A 15,032-nucleotide genomic window follows, 5' to 3' on the forward strand; every position below is an offset into this window, starting at 1 on the left:
AATAAGGTAGGCGTAAATAGCAACGACATATGGGCCTACACTGGATTATATCAAACATTTTCTGTTTGTCCTCATGTAGAGACTGCGTGATAACACTTCTGATAAGCTTCTATTCACAGTGCTGGCAGTGCAGCGGGTAGAGACAGGGGTGTGCAGAATTTAATTCTCACTTCAAGTTATTAATAACTCCTTATCTTTCACTCCCATTTAAAGAAAGCACAGTGTTAGTGCCTTGAATCAGCTTCAGTGAATTTGGAATCATGTAGGAGCAACTTCCCATGAAAATGCTGCAGTCATTTCTCCAATCAGTGCTTTTATTTAGCTTCTGGCGCTGACCTCTACTCCATTTTTCTGTGCCTGCCTTTATTTAATTTTTATAATGTTGGTTTGATGCCTGTTCCATTCCTGTTTAATGCCTGTGGCTATTATTAACTTGGCTTCAGCAAAGAGGACTGTGAGCATATATTTCTGGTTATCACTGCAGATTTTAGAAAGGTTTTAAATTAAAGAACCCTCACTTTTTCTACGTATTCCTCTTTGACAACATTTTTAAAATCTATTCAGGAAGCAGGTGTTGGGCTTTAAGTGACATGACACCAGCTCAAGCAGTGAACATTTCATTGAAATTATGCTATGGGAATGATTGATATTATTGAACATGGAATCATTAATGCTTTATTGGTCCTCAATCACTTCCATAAAAACTGACAAACAGAAGAGTTTATTTTAATGTAAAATATGGCCATATGTTTACAATCTTAACGTTTCGGCGAAATCCAAATACTAATGCTATTGGAGCATCAAAGGATTGAGTGTAATTAATAGGTTGACCATTGTGACTAGACTGGAATCACTGATTGTGTTACTGATTTGGGTTACACAAACTCCGTCTAAAGGAAATAGCTGGACTTGAAATTTAATCCTTATTTAAACCATTCACATATGATAGTCATATATCAGAACAGGAGAGAAAAAAAATGTGGTTTTGTGTTTCTACAGTCGAATAAAGCACGTCTCGATATTTCATAAATAAATACATAAGTTCAGCCGATCAATCCTGTCTAAAACAGGGGATGTTTGGGTCTGTGGCTGGTTTTAGAATCCTTGCTCGTAGGAGGAAGGGAGGTTCCTGCTCGTTATTGCATATCCTATATCTTTCTCACCAGGACTCAAAACAGACTTTCTTCTCTGGGTAAATTATTCACCGTCTGCTAAGAGAACGAGAAATGGGATTGGACTCACCTATGATGTCCATTTATCTTTAGACATCAGAGATACAACAGAGAAACAGGCCCTTCAACCCACCGAGTCCGTGCCGACGAGCAATCACCCCATACACTATCCTAGACACTAAGAACATCTTAATTTTTTTTTACCTAAGCCAATTAACCTACCAACCTGTATATTTTTGGAGTATGGGAGGAAACCAGATAACCCGGAGAAAACCCACATAGTTACAGGGAAAACGTACATACTCCATACAGACAGTACCCCTAGTCAGGATCGAACCAGGATCTCTGTTGCTGTAAGGCAGCAACTCTACCGCTGCGCCACTGTGCTGTCCTGTAAAGAGCATTTATCATTCTGCTTAGATGGGAGCATGCAGGTACTAGGTTTGGAGGCGGATTTGTGTGTGTAGCATATATGTAAAATTAGCTCAAGCATAAAACGACATCTTCAGAGGACTGGTCAGGTATTAATCATAGGTTTAATTCCAATGTTAAGCCCAGGCCTTGCAGATTAACTTCAGCACTTCCAAATTCTACAGCCTACAACAGATTTCATTTTGCCACACAATGTAATAAAGGATTATCTGATACAACAGAAACCATCCCCCCTCCCTCCCTTCCCCAAGTCCTTCAACTTAATAAATAAATTGAAGACATTGTGTTTCCAAATGTAAGGGGACACAATAAGGAGGAATTGCTTATTCTTTCACTAAATGAAGGAAAAATAAATATGTGTCTCCAGAAAACAAAATGAGTGTCTCCAGAAACTGGAGAGACATACACCAACAAGTGGGATTGAGGGTCATGAGAAATTTGAGTAGTTGAGTGGACGATCTTTCAATTTTCCCAACTGTTGCTTAGTTGCGAAATAATTTTTTTAAAGAATGCTTCCGTAATCCAAGATATCTTGAGTTGAACATGCCAGGTCGACTTCCTAAGAAGAGAATGAGATGTGAAAGTTGTTTCTTTAAGCCCTGGAATTTCTGCATTACCTGCTAGTGATGGGATAGTGCAGTTTATTGCGTCCCTTACTCTTGTCTCAGCTTGTATTCATCCTTTTAGAGGTCTCTGATCACTGATTGTATTCTAAGTTGGCGAGTGTAGTTGAACTATCACATTTCCGCATTGTTTTTCGGGATTGATTGACTGTAAGGCACAGCGTGGAAACAGGCTCTTCCGCCCACCGAGTCCGCACCGACCATTGTTAACCCATTCACACTAGTTATATGTTATTCTATTTTCTCATCCACTCCCTACACAATGGGGGCAATTTACAGAGACCAATTTTACTTCGGAGTCACGTGAGTGATTCCGTGAAGAACCCAGCAGGTACTGCGCATGCGGCATAATCGCACAGCTGTGCAACGCGGCCAGCGGGAGTCGGGCTAGCTCCCGCATCCAAGGAACGAGAGGTAAGTACTTACCTTAATCGGGCCTTGTGGTTTTTGCTCCAGGGAGAGCAAAGTAGAGAGGCATGGTGAGCGGCCCCCGTTTCGACTCCAGCGTGGAGCCGACAGTGGACGGGGAAAAAGCGCTACCTGGACCGCAAACGCTGCGGACCGCTGCAAGGAGCTGCGCTATACCGGTCCGCTGAACAGCTGTTTGGTAACAGCGGCGGACCGGCGGGAAGTTTAAAAAACCCGACCAGCAGCCCTGCAGACTCCTGACCAGGAGAATCACCGCCCGGGAACCGCCACAACGCCGCCTGAAAAACGGCAGGCAGCCTCTACATGCAGGTAAGAGAAAAATCTTCCCAATTTACAGGTTCTACAGGAGCCAACTTCCTCCAAAACTGGAACAGGTTGGAGAAGGCAAAATAAGTATGTCTGTCTCCCCAAGCCAGAGGAGGTCATGGAGTTCACCTCCAGGAGAAAAGGGGCACTGGCTGAATGCCAAGGGAGCTGACTCCTACCCCAGTGCTATTGCACTAGCCATCTCCCTTGTCGAGGGATTGATGCAACAGCGGAGTTTGAGCTATGCCTCCTCCAATTTAGCACACCCTTTTGCTCCCTCTTTTGAGGCTAGCTAAGGAGGCCAGGGCTGGGCTGGCTTAATCGCTGGGCAGGCGGACGAGAACAGCAGTATGCCAGGGGAGCAGGATCAGGAAGAGCTACTGGGTGTCGTGGGCCACTACATGGCTCCTCCACGCGACCATCTTCCCAACAAAAGTCCTGCAGGAGCAGGCCTTTCCAGAGGCAAATCCGCAGGCAGCTGGGTCAGCAGACTCGCAGACAAGCAGCGAATTCTACAGAAGGGTCAAGATGTTACCGCCTTTGCTCGCCTTTTCCACGGATTATACTCTCCCAGGATGAGACTATCCCATTGCACTACCAGGGGGCTGACGCCTAAGATGTTCCCAAATTTGGGATACTCGACTGAACAATGGTGCATATAGACCTGCCCGCAACCCCAAATATATGGGGCTATGCAAACCGCTGCTGCGGGAAGAGAGGCAGATAAACCTGTGCGCCTCATGAAGGCAGGCCATGGAACGAGCAGGACATCGCATCCAACACCCAGCTGGCAGCACCCCTCGGCATCCACCAGTGAATCAAACAAGGACTGGTGAAAGCCTGGCGACCGCTTCACTTTACCCCCAAAGTTCTTTTTAGACGGGGCCCAGAGCGGAGCCGTGGGAAGATGCGCCGCCCCACCGACAGCACCAGCATACCAGCAAACTACGCCTTCATGAAAAAACAACAAACATGGAGGTAGGTAGTCTGGTTCCTCCCGTTTACACTAAACAAGGGTGTTCTACTAACTGCGTGGGGGGGCATTTACACTTGTGGATAAAGCATGGGATGCTGTCACAAATAACTAAAATATACTCAACAGTCTTAGAGGATAAAAACGAATTCAAATTGGGCATATTACCGCCAGTTCAGCAATGCGCCCAAAGGGCATTTTCTCCCTCTAAGAAAAGAGAAGTGAGAAGGTCAAGCTGAACTAGAAAGGCTCATTACTAAACGGATCATGGGAGCAAACATGAGCCATTGGAATTTGTATCGAATATATTCACCAAAACTACAAAAGATGGTGAATGTAGCATCATCATTGATCTAATATCACTAAATAAATCTGTTGAGTATATACACTTTAAGATGGACATGGGTTCTTGTCACTGCCAGACATCTGATCTCCCTAGGATACCTATGGGGAGCATTGATATGGAAGATGCTAACTATCTTATACCCATACACTAGGATCATTATAGATACCTAAAAATTTTTTACCTGGATAATGGATATCCCGGTTAGGGCAACCATGGGAGCATATAGCATTCCCCATGGTCTAATCTCAGCCCTAAACTATTATATATGGCCATGAAAATATTTAAAAAACAAGCATAATCATGGCATATATGGGATGATATCCTCATATTAGGGGAAACAAAGGAATTAGCTGTGGCAGCAGTTCTAGCTACGAAACAGCTCCCTAAGCTGAGGTTTATCCCACGCCCAGATAAACCAGAATTGAAGCGTTAACTACCAAGGATTATCTGGGCTTCAATAATAATTCCGTCCATATGACTGTTACTTTGCCAAGGCACTTGGGTCACTATAATCAAATCATGAATGTACCCACTGAAGCTATATCACAATTAAGGTGGTGGGCGACATATTTGGCATAGTTTTCAGCCCTATTATCATCACCAATCCCAACCTGGTTATTAAAAACCGATGCCAGTACTTTAGGCTGGGGAGCAACTAAACTCCATATCCAGCACAGGTAACAGATGGACCAATTCACAAACATCGTTACTACACATACCGGGCATCAACTACTTGGGATTGGTGATCGCCTATTGGGCTAAAAAGCATATGCATTTCAAATGCAGCACGTACATATGTGGTTACGGATTGATAATACTATGGTGGTGGCTTATATCAACCATATGGGGAGCATAATAATCATTATTGTGCAACAAATTGGTCAAACAAATCTGGCAATGGTGTGTCAAAAGACATTTTAACTATCAGCTGCCTATGTCCTAGGAAGCTAGAACACAGTGGGAGACACCATGTCACGGGGTAAAATCCATGATTACATTCAATAGATGTCAAACCCTAAATATCTGCTAAATTTATTAAGCAGTTTGAAAGCCAGATATCAATTTGGTTGCACAAGACGGAATCACCAGTAACCCATGTATGTGACTTAGGAACCAGATTAGAGGCAGCAGCGATAGATGCCTATACGCTGGAAGGGGGAATTTCTGCTTTGCCTTCCTCCCTTCTGCCTCATCAGACGGGCACTTCGCAATACAGAGGGATCTGTCTCCGAGATATTGAACGTGCCCGACCGGCCTACACAGCCATGGTTCCCAGTTCATCACGACACGGTGGGCGAGTCACCTATGGATTTCCCTAGTGGACCATGGTTGCTGACTCAACCCAGTATCAGGCACAAGCCACCCATGCCAGGGAAACATCAAACTCCTGGGTGCAGGGTTTGAATAGACCTTACCAGGGACTGGGATTATCCAAAGGAACCATTACCACCATGTCGGCATCCCTGCGAACAGTCACTAAAAGCTAACATGGGTAAAATACTGCCACGACGCAGGGACAACGAACTATTCAACCACTGACGTATTGGAGTTCCTGGAACATCTACACCCATGACTAAAAGGTGAGTTACAGTGCCGTAAATACAGCATGGAGCGCCTTATCTGCTTATCTAAAACAGCATGTCAGCAGAGCATGGGATCCCATCCACTGAAGGTATGAAGGGCAACTATAATATAAGCCCCAAACACCCAGGTATATACCCATGTATGGGACATTGGTGTGACATTGACATGTCTCAGAGATGGCACCAGCCAGATCCCTCAGCTTGCTTAATCTATGTTTTTAAAAAACGCTCATGCTTATGGCTCTCGTACACGCTCACAGAGTCCAGTCACTCCATAAACCAGACTGGATAACATGGTGATTACCCCAGACGCATCACGTTCATATTTAGGTCTGGTAAAATCTAACTCGCAGGTATATGGGACTAGGCGAGATTATGAGTTCGGCACGAACTAGTAGGGTCGAGATCGCCTGTGTTTTCCGTGCTGTAGTCGTTATATGGCTATATGGACCAGGAACGCCCAATTCACTGGTGGGATTCCGGGCCTACCCACCAGAGTCCAGGTTGAGTGTGGTGACCCATCTACTACTATATATAGACACAACCCACAATCTTAGAGGGAGAGGAAAGCCTATGGGTCAACCCATAACCCAAGACGGGGTACGAGCCAAACCACTCCAAGGTGGCTCAAACAGGTACCGAAAGCTGCCGGAATAGATAATAAATACATTTAATCCCATTCCACTAGGGCAGCATTGGTATCAGCGGCTGAACGAATGGACATCCCGGTTGACCACATTTTCAATACAGCAGAATGGTCAAGGGAACGGCGTTCAGAACATTTTGTTTTTATTATAAACCGTTGATAAACCTGATTTAATTGCAGGAGAATATTACAAACTGCAATATTAATTTAAGCTCAGAGGAGCTCTTTTATGTTGTTATTGTTAACAAATACCTTTCTGTTTCTTTTGAAAGCAGATCAACTGGTTGATTACGATAACACTTCCTCCCTCATAAACTTCGGCAGTGAGTGAAATAAAAACTGTTACACGGTTTGAAATCACAGACCTTTGAAGTCTTCACGGAATCACTCACGTGACTCCGAAGTAAAATAGTTAGATTAAACGAGTACTTACCAGTATGAAGTTTGATCTGTATTTTATGAGGAGTTACGGTGAGGTATTACGTGCCCGCCGCTCCCACCCTCATTATATAGATCAAGCTAATAAACTGATGTCTCGTGATCTTTACTATCTTACTTCAAATATTGTGTCTATTCTGTGATTCCACACCGCTGCTTCGAAGTATGCCGCATGCGCAGTACCTGCTGGGTTCTTCACGTAATACCTCACCGTAACTCCTCATAAAATACAGATCAAACTTCATACTGGTAAGTACTCGTTTAATCTAACTATTAACCTACAAACCTGCATGTCTTTGGGATGTAGGAGGAAACCGGCACACGGAAGGAACCCATGCAGTCTGATGGAGAATGTGCAAACACCTCACAGACAGAACCCAAGGTTAAAATCGAACTTCCACTTTTAATTAAATTGAGGTAGTCAGGATGATCTCCTCAGCTATCCATTGGCTTTACGAGTTTTGACCTGACCTTAGCTCTCGGTAAATGTGCACTTAAGCTTGGCATTCAATACTTTGATGGGAGAGGGGGGAGGGGTGGAAGGCAAAGTAAGATCAATATTGCATCGCACTCGATGATAATAACATGGAACAAGTAAGGGAATATTCTGTTCTTCGGGTTATAATTAACTTCCCTTGATTACATTTAAGTATCTATAAAAACATGTCAGGCATTATTGAGGAATCTGGGAACAGTGGTGCACTCTAACTAGACATTTATCCAGAATGAATCATAAGCAAAAGGTAGCGACAACATTGTCCACAACAGCATAGTTTCTCCCTTCTGCTCCATTCATTAAATGTCACATAACCTGGTAACTCGAGTCTGGGTATTCAAGGCAGACAGGACTTGATTAAGTGTCTGGTTCAGGTTAGATTGGTGATATCAAGATCAGTGGTGCAACAGTAGATTTTCTGCGCCAGAGACCCAGGTTCGATCCTGACCATGGGTGCTGTCTGTACAGAGTTTCCACATTCTCCACATGACCATGTGGGTTTTCTCTGGGTGTTTCGGTTTCTTCCAATATTCCAAAGATGTGCATTTTTGTAGGTTAATTGACTTCTGTAAATTGTCCAGTGTGTAGGATAGAACTAGTGCATAAGGATCGCTGGTTGGCATGAACTTGGTGGGCCAAAGGGCCCATTTTCATGCTGTGTCTCTAAACTAAACTAAAATTCTTGTTGAAACCGGAGCCAATTCCAGAGCAACGAGCCCATCTGAGAGGCAGTGAGCACATCTAGGTACTTATCAAGCTCAGTGCTGATTTGATTCAAACCACTGAAGACCAGTGGATTGGTTGCAATTTACAGACTGATTTGAGATATTGGACAGATGTTGCCCCTGTGTGGAAATTTCAATTCATTCAACAAAACAAACGGCCTTTCCTTTCATCCCTCACTCTTTCCCTCAGCAGTAACAGGGACCCGGTATTGAGAATAGGCATAAATGCCGGCAGTCCGTCCCGACCTCCACCCCTCTATTGTTCTTCCTCGCCAATTTCCACATCTACCCCTCCCTTCTGCTCCTCCCTTCTTCCCACCTTTCCTAATTCCTTTTTGGTCCCAACCCCTTCTCTTTACCATCCCTGCCCTCCCTCTTGCTCCCTATATATTTGACTTCCCTTAACTTTTTCCTAATTCCCCCATGCAGGATCATGCCACTGTGTCACCTGGATCACTTGTACTCACTCTCTTCATAATGGTCAGAAACCAGGGTGGAGGGAAGACCACTTAACGATTCTATATAGATACTGTGCTCTGTCCAGGGTGCTGAGAGATCACAATCTCCGCAGCAGTTTACAAACGATGACATCGGGCCTCTCCACCAGAACAGAGCAGCTTGAATTCCATTTCACAGATAAGGAAGGGCCAACATATCTCAATTATTGTTCTATAATTATTAACATGCACCCAATATTTATGAAAATTAAAATATTCAGTATGTTACTGGAGAACGCAGTGTACTTTAATGTCACGTGCACCGAGGTACAGTGAAAAGCATTTTTGTTGCGGGCTATCCAATCAGCGGAAAGACTGTACATGATTACAATTAAACCGTCCACAGTGTGCAGATACAGGATAAAGGGAATACTGTTTAGTTCAAGATAAGGTGCAGCAAAGTCTGATTAAAGATAGTCTGAGGGTCTCCAATGAGGTAGTTGGCAGGTCAGACACTCTCTGACTACCATCTTGATTTGGGGCAATCGCACCACATTGATTTAGGGCAATAATATTTGTCTGCAGTTTTGGGAAGCTGCAACATTTGCTGAACATGGTGAAAGTTATTTTTTCACCTTCGAGCCTACTCTTGCAGTTATTGATCAGGAACTTGCAGCTCCTGAATTTTCATACTAGTCCTGGATCTATAGATGCTCTGCACCTTAGCCATAACTGGCAGGAAAGTTGCCACTGGATTAAATTAAGCAAACCTCATCATCATCATCATGGGAGATACCTCTATTGATTCATCAGACCCAGCTTTAGTATGTTGAAGCATATTTCGAGATATTGGATATATTTTTAAATAAGAATGTTCTGTCTGAAATTGAAACTGCTAATGCAATGACTGGATACACTAAGGACTCATTGTTTAGGAGAGGCATGTGCAATGATGAGTTCATTTGTTATTCATTCGAGGGGCACAGGGCAGCACCAGTCCCTCCCACATACTCGAGTGGAGTGGTTTTTCCCCTGATCTCACTGTGATTAGCAAAGACTGAAGAACCAAAGTTGAAAACATTACGATTCTCTTGAACAGCCAGCGCATCCTTGTTTACTCTTGCAATTCTGTGAGTTCAGTTTGAAAGACTTTGGGCTTTTAACTCTGAGTTCACCACTCCGTGATCAGCTTCCTCATTTGTTCTGTTTCCAGCCTTTGCACACTTCAGGGCCTTAGATATACAAATGGGCAGTTAAATATATTCAGTTAATCTTGAATGGGATGTCAACTCTTCCTTCATCTTCCCCTGTCTTTCTTTTCTTCGTCCTTTATATTTCCCCCTCCTGATTCCTCCCCTTTATCCTCCCTCACCTCCTTCTCTTCCCTTTCCTTCCCTTTTCATCTTGCCCTTTCCTTCTTCTCTTTACCATCCAACATTCCATACCCAGATAAAATTGGGGCTGTGACGATCTTTTCCTCTTATCTTCTCTTGCAATTCTCTGAACATAGTAACTACTGGGAAGGTCTGAAGTAGGGTCTCGACCCGAAACGTCACCTATCCATTTTCTCTAGCGATGCTGCCTGACCCACTGAGTTACTCCAGCATTTTCTGTTCATCTTTGGTAATATGAAAGAACTTTGTATCGTTGGATTTTGTTAAATTTCCAATAAAGATGAATTGCTATATCTATTCTGCAAAATATTTAACCGTGTCACGAATCTTTGGCCTTAGTGGATTCCTTTTCAGACCAAGTTGAGGGATAGCCATGTCAAATATAGGCATGCTCACTTTGAGCCAAATGCAAAGAGAGTGTGCCAAGAAAATGCTCAATCTCTTACGTAGGCAAAATGTGAAATTTAAATGTATTACCTGGATTCAGAAACACAGTGGGGCACTTCAGAGAACCATTGTCTCATATCAGCATAGTCCCAGATTCAATCCTGACCTCAGGAACCCTGTGTGGGGTTTGCCTTCTCTCTGTAATCCCATAGTTTCTAGGTGTCCATTTTCCTTCAACGTTCCAAAGACGCGCGAGTTTGTTGGATAATTGGAGATGTAAATTGCTCCTTGTGTGCAAGTGGATGATAGAATCTGCAGAAACTGTTGAGAATAAGAAGAGAATAAAAATTGGGATTAATGTAGGATTAGTGTAAATGCGAGGTTGATGGCAGTCACAGACTTGGTAGGCCGAAGGACCTGTTTCCATGCTATTGGGGGAAAAAATCAAATACTAGCTTTAAGTTCAGAGGGGCAAAGTTTAAAGGAGATGTGCGGGGCAACTATTTTACACAGAGCGTGGAGAGTGTCTATAACGTGCTGCCTGGGTTGGTGGTTGAGGCTGACATGAAAGTGACATTTAAGAGGCTTTTGGATAGGCATATGGATATGAAGGGAATGGTGGGTTATGGGTTGCACACGCAGGTAGATAAGCGATGGTCTTGGCATCATGTTGGGCACAGACATTGTGGACCGAAGGGCTTGTTCTTGCACTGTACTGTTCTATTGATATCCCTTGATGGATCGAGAAATTCACTACAGAATGGTCCCATGTTCAGATGAAGCCAAGCTAGCAAGGCAATGGAAGAGGGGAACACAAAATAAGTGTGTTAGGAAAGATGCTGATAGTTGTTTGGGACAACACAGAGGAAGGAAAAATAAGCAACACACAAACTAAAGAAATAATGGTTTAAAAAAAAAAGATATACAGAAAGCTGGAAGTAATCTTAGGAATTTGATGTTCAGGGAAAGCAGACTGATCAGGTTTGTTGTCCATTAATATAGATCACAGAGTGGGCTTAGAGAGTCATGGACCATGGAAACAGACCCTTTGGCTCACAAAGTTCAGACCAACCATCAACCATCCATTTACACTAATCCTACATTAATTGCTTTGTTGTTCTCCTTGTAGTCTCCTCAACTCCCCCCAGCCAACTTCAGATTCTACCACTCCCCTATACACTAGGGGCAATTTTTACAGGGACCAATTATCTTTGGTCTTTCGGATGTGTGAGGAAACCCGAACACCAGGAAAAAAGCGATATTGTGACAAGTAGAATACAAGGTTAATTCCTAGGATGGCGAGACTGTCATATGCTGGGAGAATGGAGCGGCTGGGTTTGTACGCTCTGGAGTTTAGAAAGATGAGAGGGGATCTTATTGAAACATATGATTGTTAAGGATTTGGACACGCTAGAGGCAGGAAACATGTTCCCGATGTTGGGGGAGTTGAACCAGGGGCCACAGTTTAAGAATAAGGGGTAAGCCATTTAGAACGGAAACGAGGAAACACTTTTTCTCACAGAGATTTGTGAGTCTATGGAATTCTCTGCCTCAGAGGTGGAGGCCAGTTTTCTGGATACTTTCAAGAGAGAGCTAGATAGGGCTCTTAAAGATAGCGGAGTCAGAGGATATGGGGAGAAGGCAGGAACGGGGTACTGATTGGAGATGATCAGCCATGATCACATTGAATGGTGGTGCTGGCTCGAAGGGCCGAATGGCCTACTCCTGCACCTATTGTCTATTGTCTATGTCGCCTCCACACAGACAGCACCAGAAATCAAGATTGAACCCTGTATGTGGAGCTACGAGACAGCGGCTCTATCAGTTGCACCACTCTGCTGCCAGGCCCACTTGTTATTATGTTGGCATCTGACACCCCTTTTGTCTCCTTTCAAACCCCCATTTCATGTATCCACCAAACACTTGCCAGACTTTGTCCCATCCCCACCTCTCTTTTCCCCACTTCTGCAAACAGTTGGAAGAAGAATCCCAACACAAAACATGGCCTATCCACTCCTCCCCAGATGCTGTCTGACCTGCTGAGTTCCTCCAGCACTTTGCACTTTGCTCAAGATCCCAATTTCCGCAGTTCTTTGTGTCTTCATGTTAGGAAAGCAATCCTTCGAAACCACACAAGGTTGTAAATTCAACATTTTTAATCAAAATAAATTAGTTGGGTAGGACAGGGGGACATAGGGAGAAGGTGACCTAAGTAATTTTAGATAGGGTTGAGTGTAACCAAACCATTTCCTTTCCAGCAGCTCCCCTAATTTTCAATCTAATGCCTGGAGTGATTAACACGGCATAAACTTCCAGGTGGAGTGATAGAGGGGCAAACTGTAGAATCATTTTGAATTGGATACACTGTGGGGTGGGAGAGAGGGAGAAGGCACACAAGAATCTTCCTGGATGTTTGGCCTAACTTAAGCAAATGGCCTTGCATATTTTTTGACCCCCAGATGAACTGCGAACATAACAGACCACAGTGTGATTTATCAATTAATCTGTTTCTGTACCTTTCATGATATTGTCTCTTGACGACTCAAATACTTCAAGGTTGGAAGCCACAGTGAGGGTTCATGGTTCTAGTTCAGACATGGTAGACCTGTTTGTGCTACCGTGAAATGGCAGTATTCGCCATTTATCATCGACGTCGACACTTTGCTGAAATCACAATCGCACTTGTCTAACACTTGTCAAATCTGATCAACCTTACTTTGAGTAACGACTTGGTGTGTCCTTGAGTTGCGGGTTTTTTTCCCCTATTCAGTGGCTTTGAATAATTCCAAGCAGGAACACTGACCCACTTCCACAGTGTGCTCAGGGCCCCTAACGGGCATATTCGCTGGCTGCAATTAACTGTATCAGGTTTTGTGCTTGAGCCAGAATGAAAGGCGACCACCCACTTAATTTAGTTCCCGTTAACCATTTCCTGAAACTTGTTGCAACCCCTTTTTTCCCTTGAGAGTATGACAGTTCAACATGACAAAAGCAAGTCAATGAGTGGCAGTGAGATGGAGAAGCAACATAACTATTACTATTTTACTACTTCCAAAAGGTGAAGTATGAAAGAAGGATTGCATATTCAGATCACGGTTAAATGGAGTGATCCTTAATATGATGATGAGGTTATTTTAAAATAAAAGCTATCTCGTATAGTTTATGACTCAATACGACAAGCCTGTTGAGAATGATTAACGCACCAATTTCTGGGAGTTGCCTGTATTTTTGGGATAATCAGCCTTAATATTTTTTGCTGAAGAACTAGTAATTTGTAATGTAAATCCTTTGGATTTTTTAAATAATTAATGGATTTGGAATATTGACCAATAAATGATGCAAATGGCTTTGGCAATGCAAGAAGGTCTGAGTTAACATAAAGCAACACAAGTTAAAGCGTTTAAAATATAGACGAGCTAATGGAAATTGAACATCAAGTGTTAACTGGTGTGGAAAGAGTCACTGAATGTTTAATAGGTTGGCCATTTGTGCTCAGTTAACAATCTTATATTTTAATAATAATGCACACATTTATGTCAAAATCATTGTGATTTGGAATGTCTGTGTTCATTACTTTGCCAGAATCCTTAATAGTGGAGAGCTCTTTCATTCATGTCAGTAGACTGTGAGATCAAATCCCTTTGCAGAGTCTTGAACAGTAAACATAGATCAACACTCCAATGCAGTGTTGAGTCAGTCTTCTGCTCAAGTTTGCAGTTGCATTGATTCTGCCCTGTTTTTTTTAATTTCATAAGCATACCATTGGGCAAGATGACATAATCTACATATTATGGGAACACTATTGACCAAGGTTTTTTTTTTCCTGAGTTTTACAAAATAAATTGAAGTTGTTACCTCAGAGTTTTTAAGATGCCTTCTTTGTGGGCCTACGCTGTCACTGACGGCCCTCAGCAATCCATCTCCACCAATAGATTAACGTTTAGGCTGCAATTTTAAACTGTCCTTGGAAGCAAGGATGTGTAAACCCTTACTGTTGTATGGAGGAGTGGGTCCATAAAAATAGAAAAGTATTCTGCTTCAAAGTGATTGATATTGTGTTCTTGCAAGCTCTTCAGATCTTCAGTTTTGCCTGCAGGGTTGGGGTGAAAGACTACTCCCTCGTGTGGAGGAATCTGAGAAGTATTCACTAATGAGGCAGCAAGAGGCTTTGAAGCAGAGACTTGCAGCACAAAGAATATTTGGAGAGGATTTAAATTTCACGCTCTTTACACCTGGAAACCAGCTGTTGGCAGGAACACCACAGCACTAAAAATAAAATTGCAATAGGATGTAACAAGTAGAATGGACAAGGGAGAGCCAATGGATGTGGTGTATCTGGACTTTCAAAAAGCCTTTGACAAGGTACCACACAAGAAATCAGTGTGCAAATTTAGAGCACATGGTATAGGGGGTAGAGTATTGACATGGATAGAGAACTGGTTGGCGGACAGGAAACAAAGAGTAGGAATTAATGGGTCCTTTTCAGAATGGCAGGCAGTGACTCGTGGGGTGCCGAAAGCTCGGTGCTGGAACCCCAGTTATTTATAATATATATTAATGATTTAGACGAGGGAATTAAACATGACATCTCCAGGTTTGCGGATGACACAAAGCTGGGTGGCAGAGTGAGCTGCGATGAGTATGC

At 43.2% G+C, this 15,032-nt stretch overlaps 1 protein-coding gene and 1 long non-coding RNA gene across 4 annotated transcripts in view; one reads left to right on the forward strand and one right to left on the reverse strand.

Moving 5' to 3' along the window:
- LOC129705161 (guanine nucleotide-binding protein G(o) subunit alpha) overlaps positions 1-15,032 on the forward strand; it is a 199,299-nt gene that overhangs the window by 75,487 nt on the left and 108,780 nt on the right. The gene's annotated exons all lie outside the window — the stretch shown is intronic.
- LOC129705162 (uncharacterized) lies at positions 1,258-14,440 on the reverse strand. The gene is made up of 3 exons (XR_008724861.1): positions 14,243-14,440; positions 10,478-10,708; positions 1,258-2,163 (listed from the first exon to the last, which is right to left on the reverse strand). It is a non-coding gene; the product is annotated as an uncharacterized LOC129705162 (long non-coding RNA).

This window comes from Leucoraja erinacea, chromosome 17 (assembly GCF_028641065.1).
Source record: "Leucoraja erinacea ecotype New England chromosome 17, Leri_hhj_1, whole genome shotgun sequence".
Classification (NCBI taxonomy): Eukaryota; Metazoa; Chordata; class Chondrichthyes; order Rajiformes; family Rajidae; genus Leucoraja; species Leucoraja erinaceus.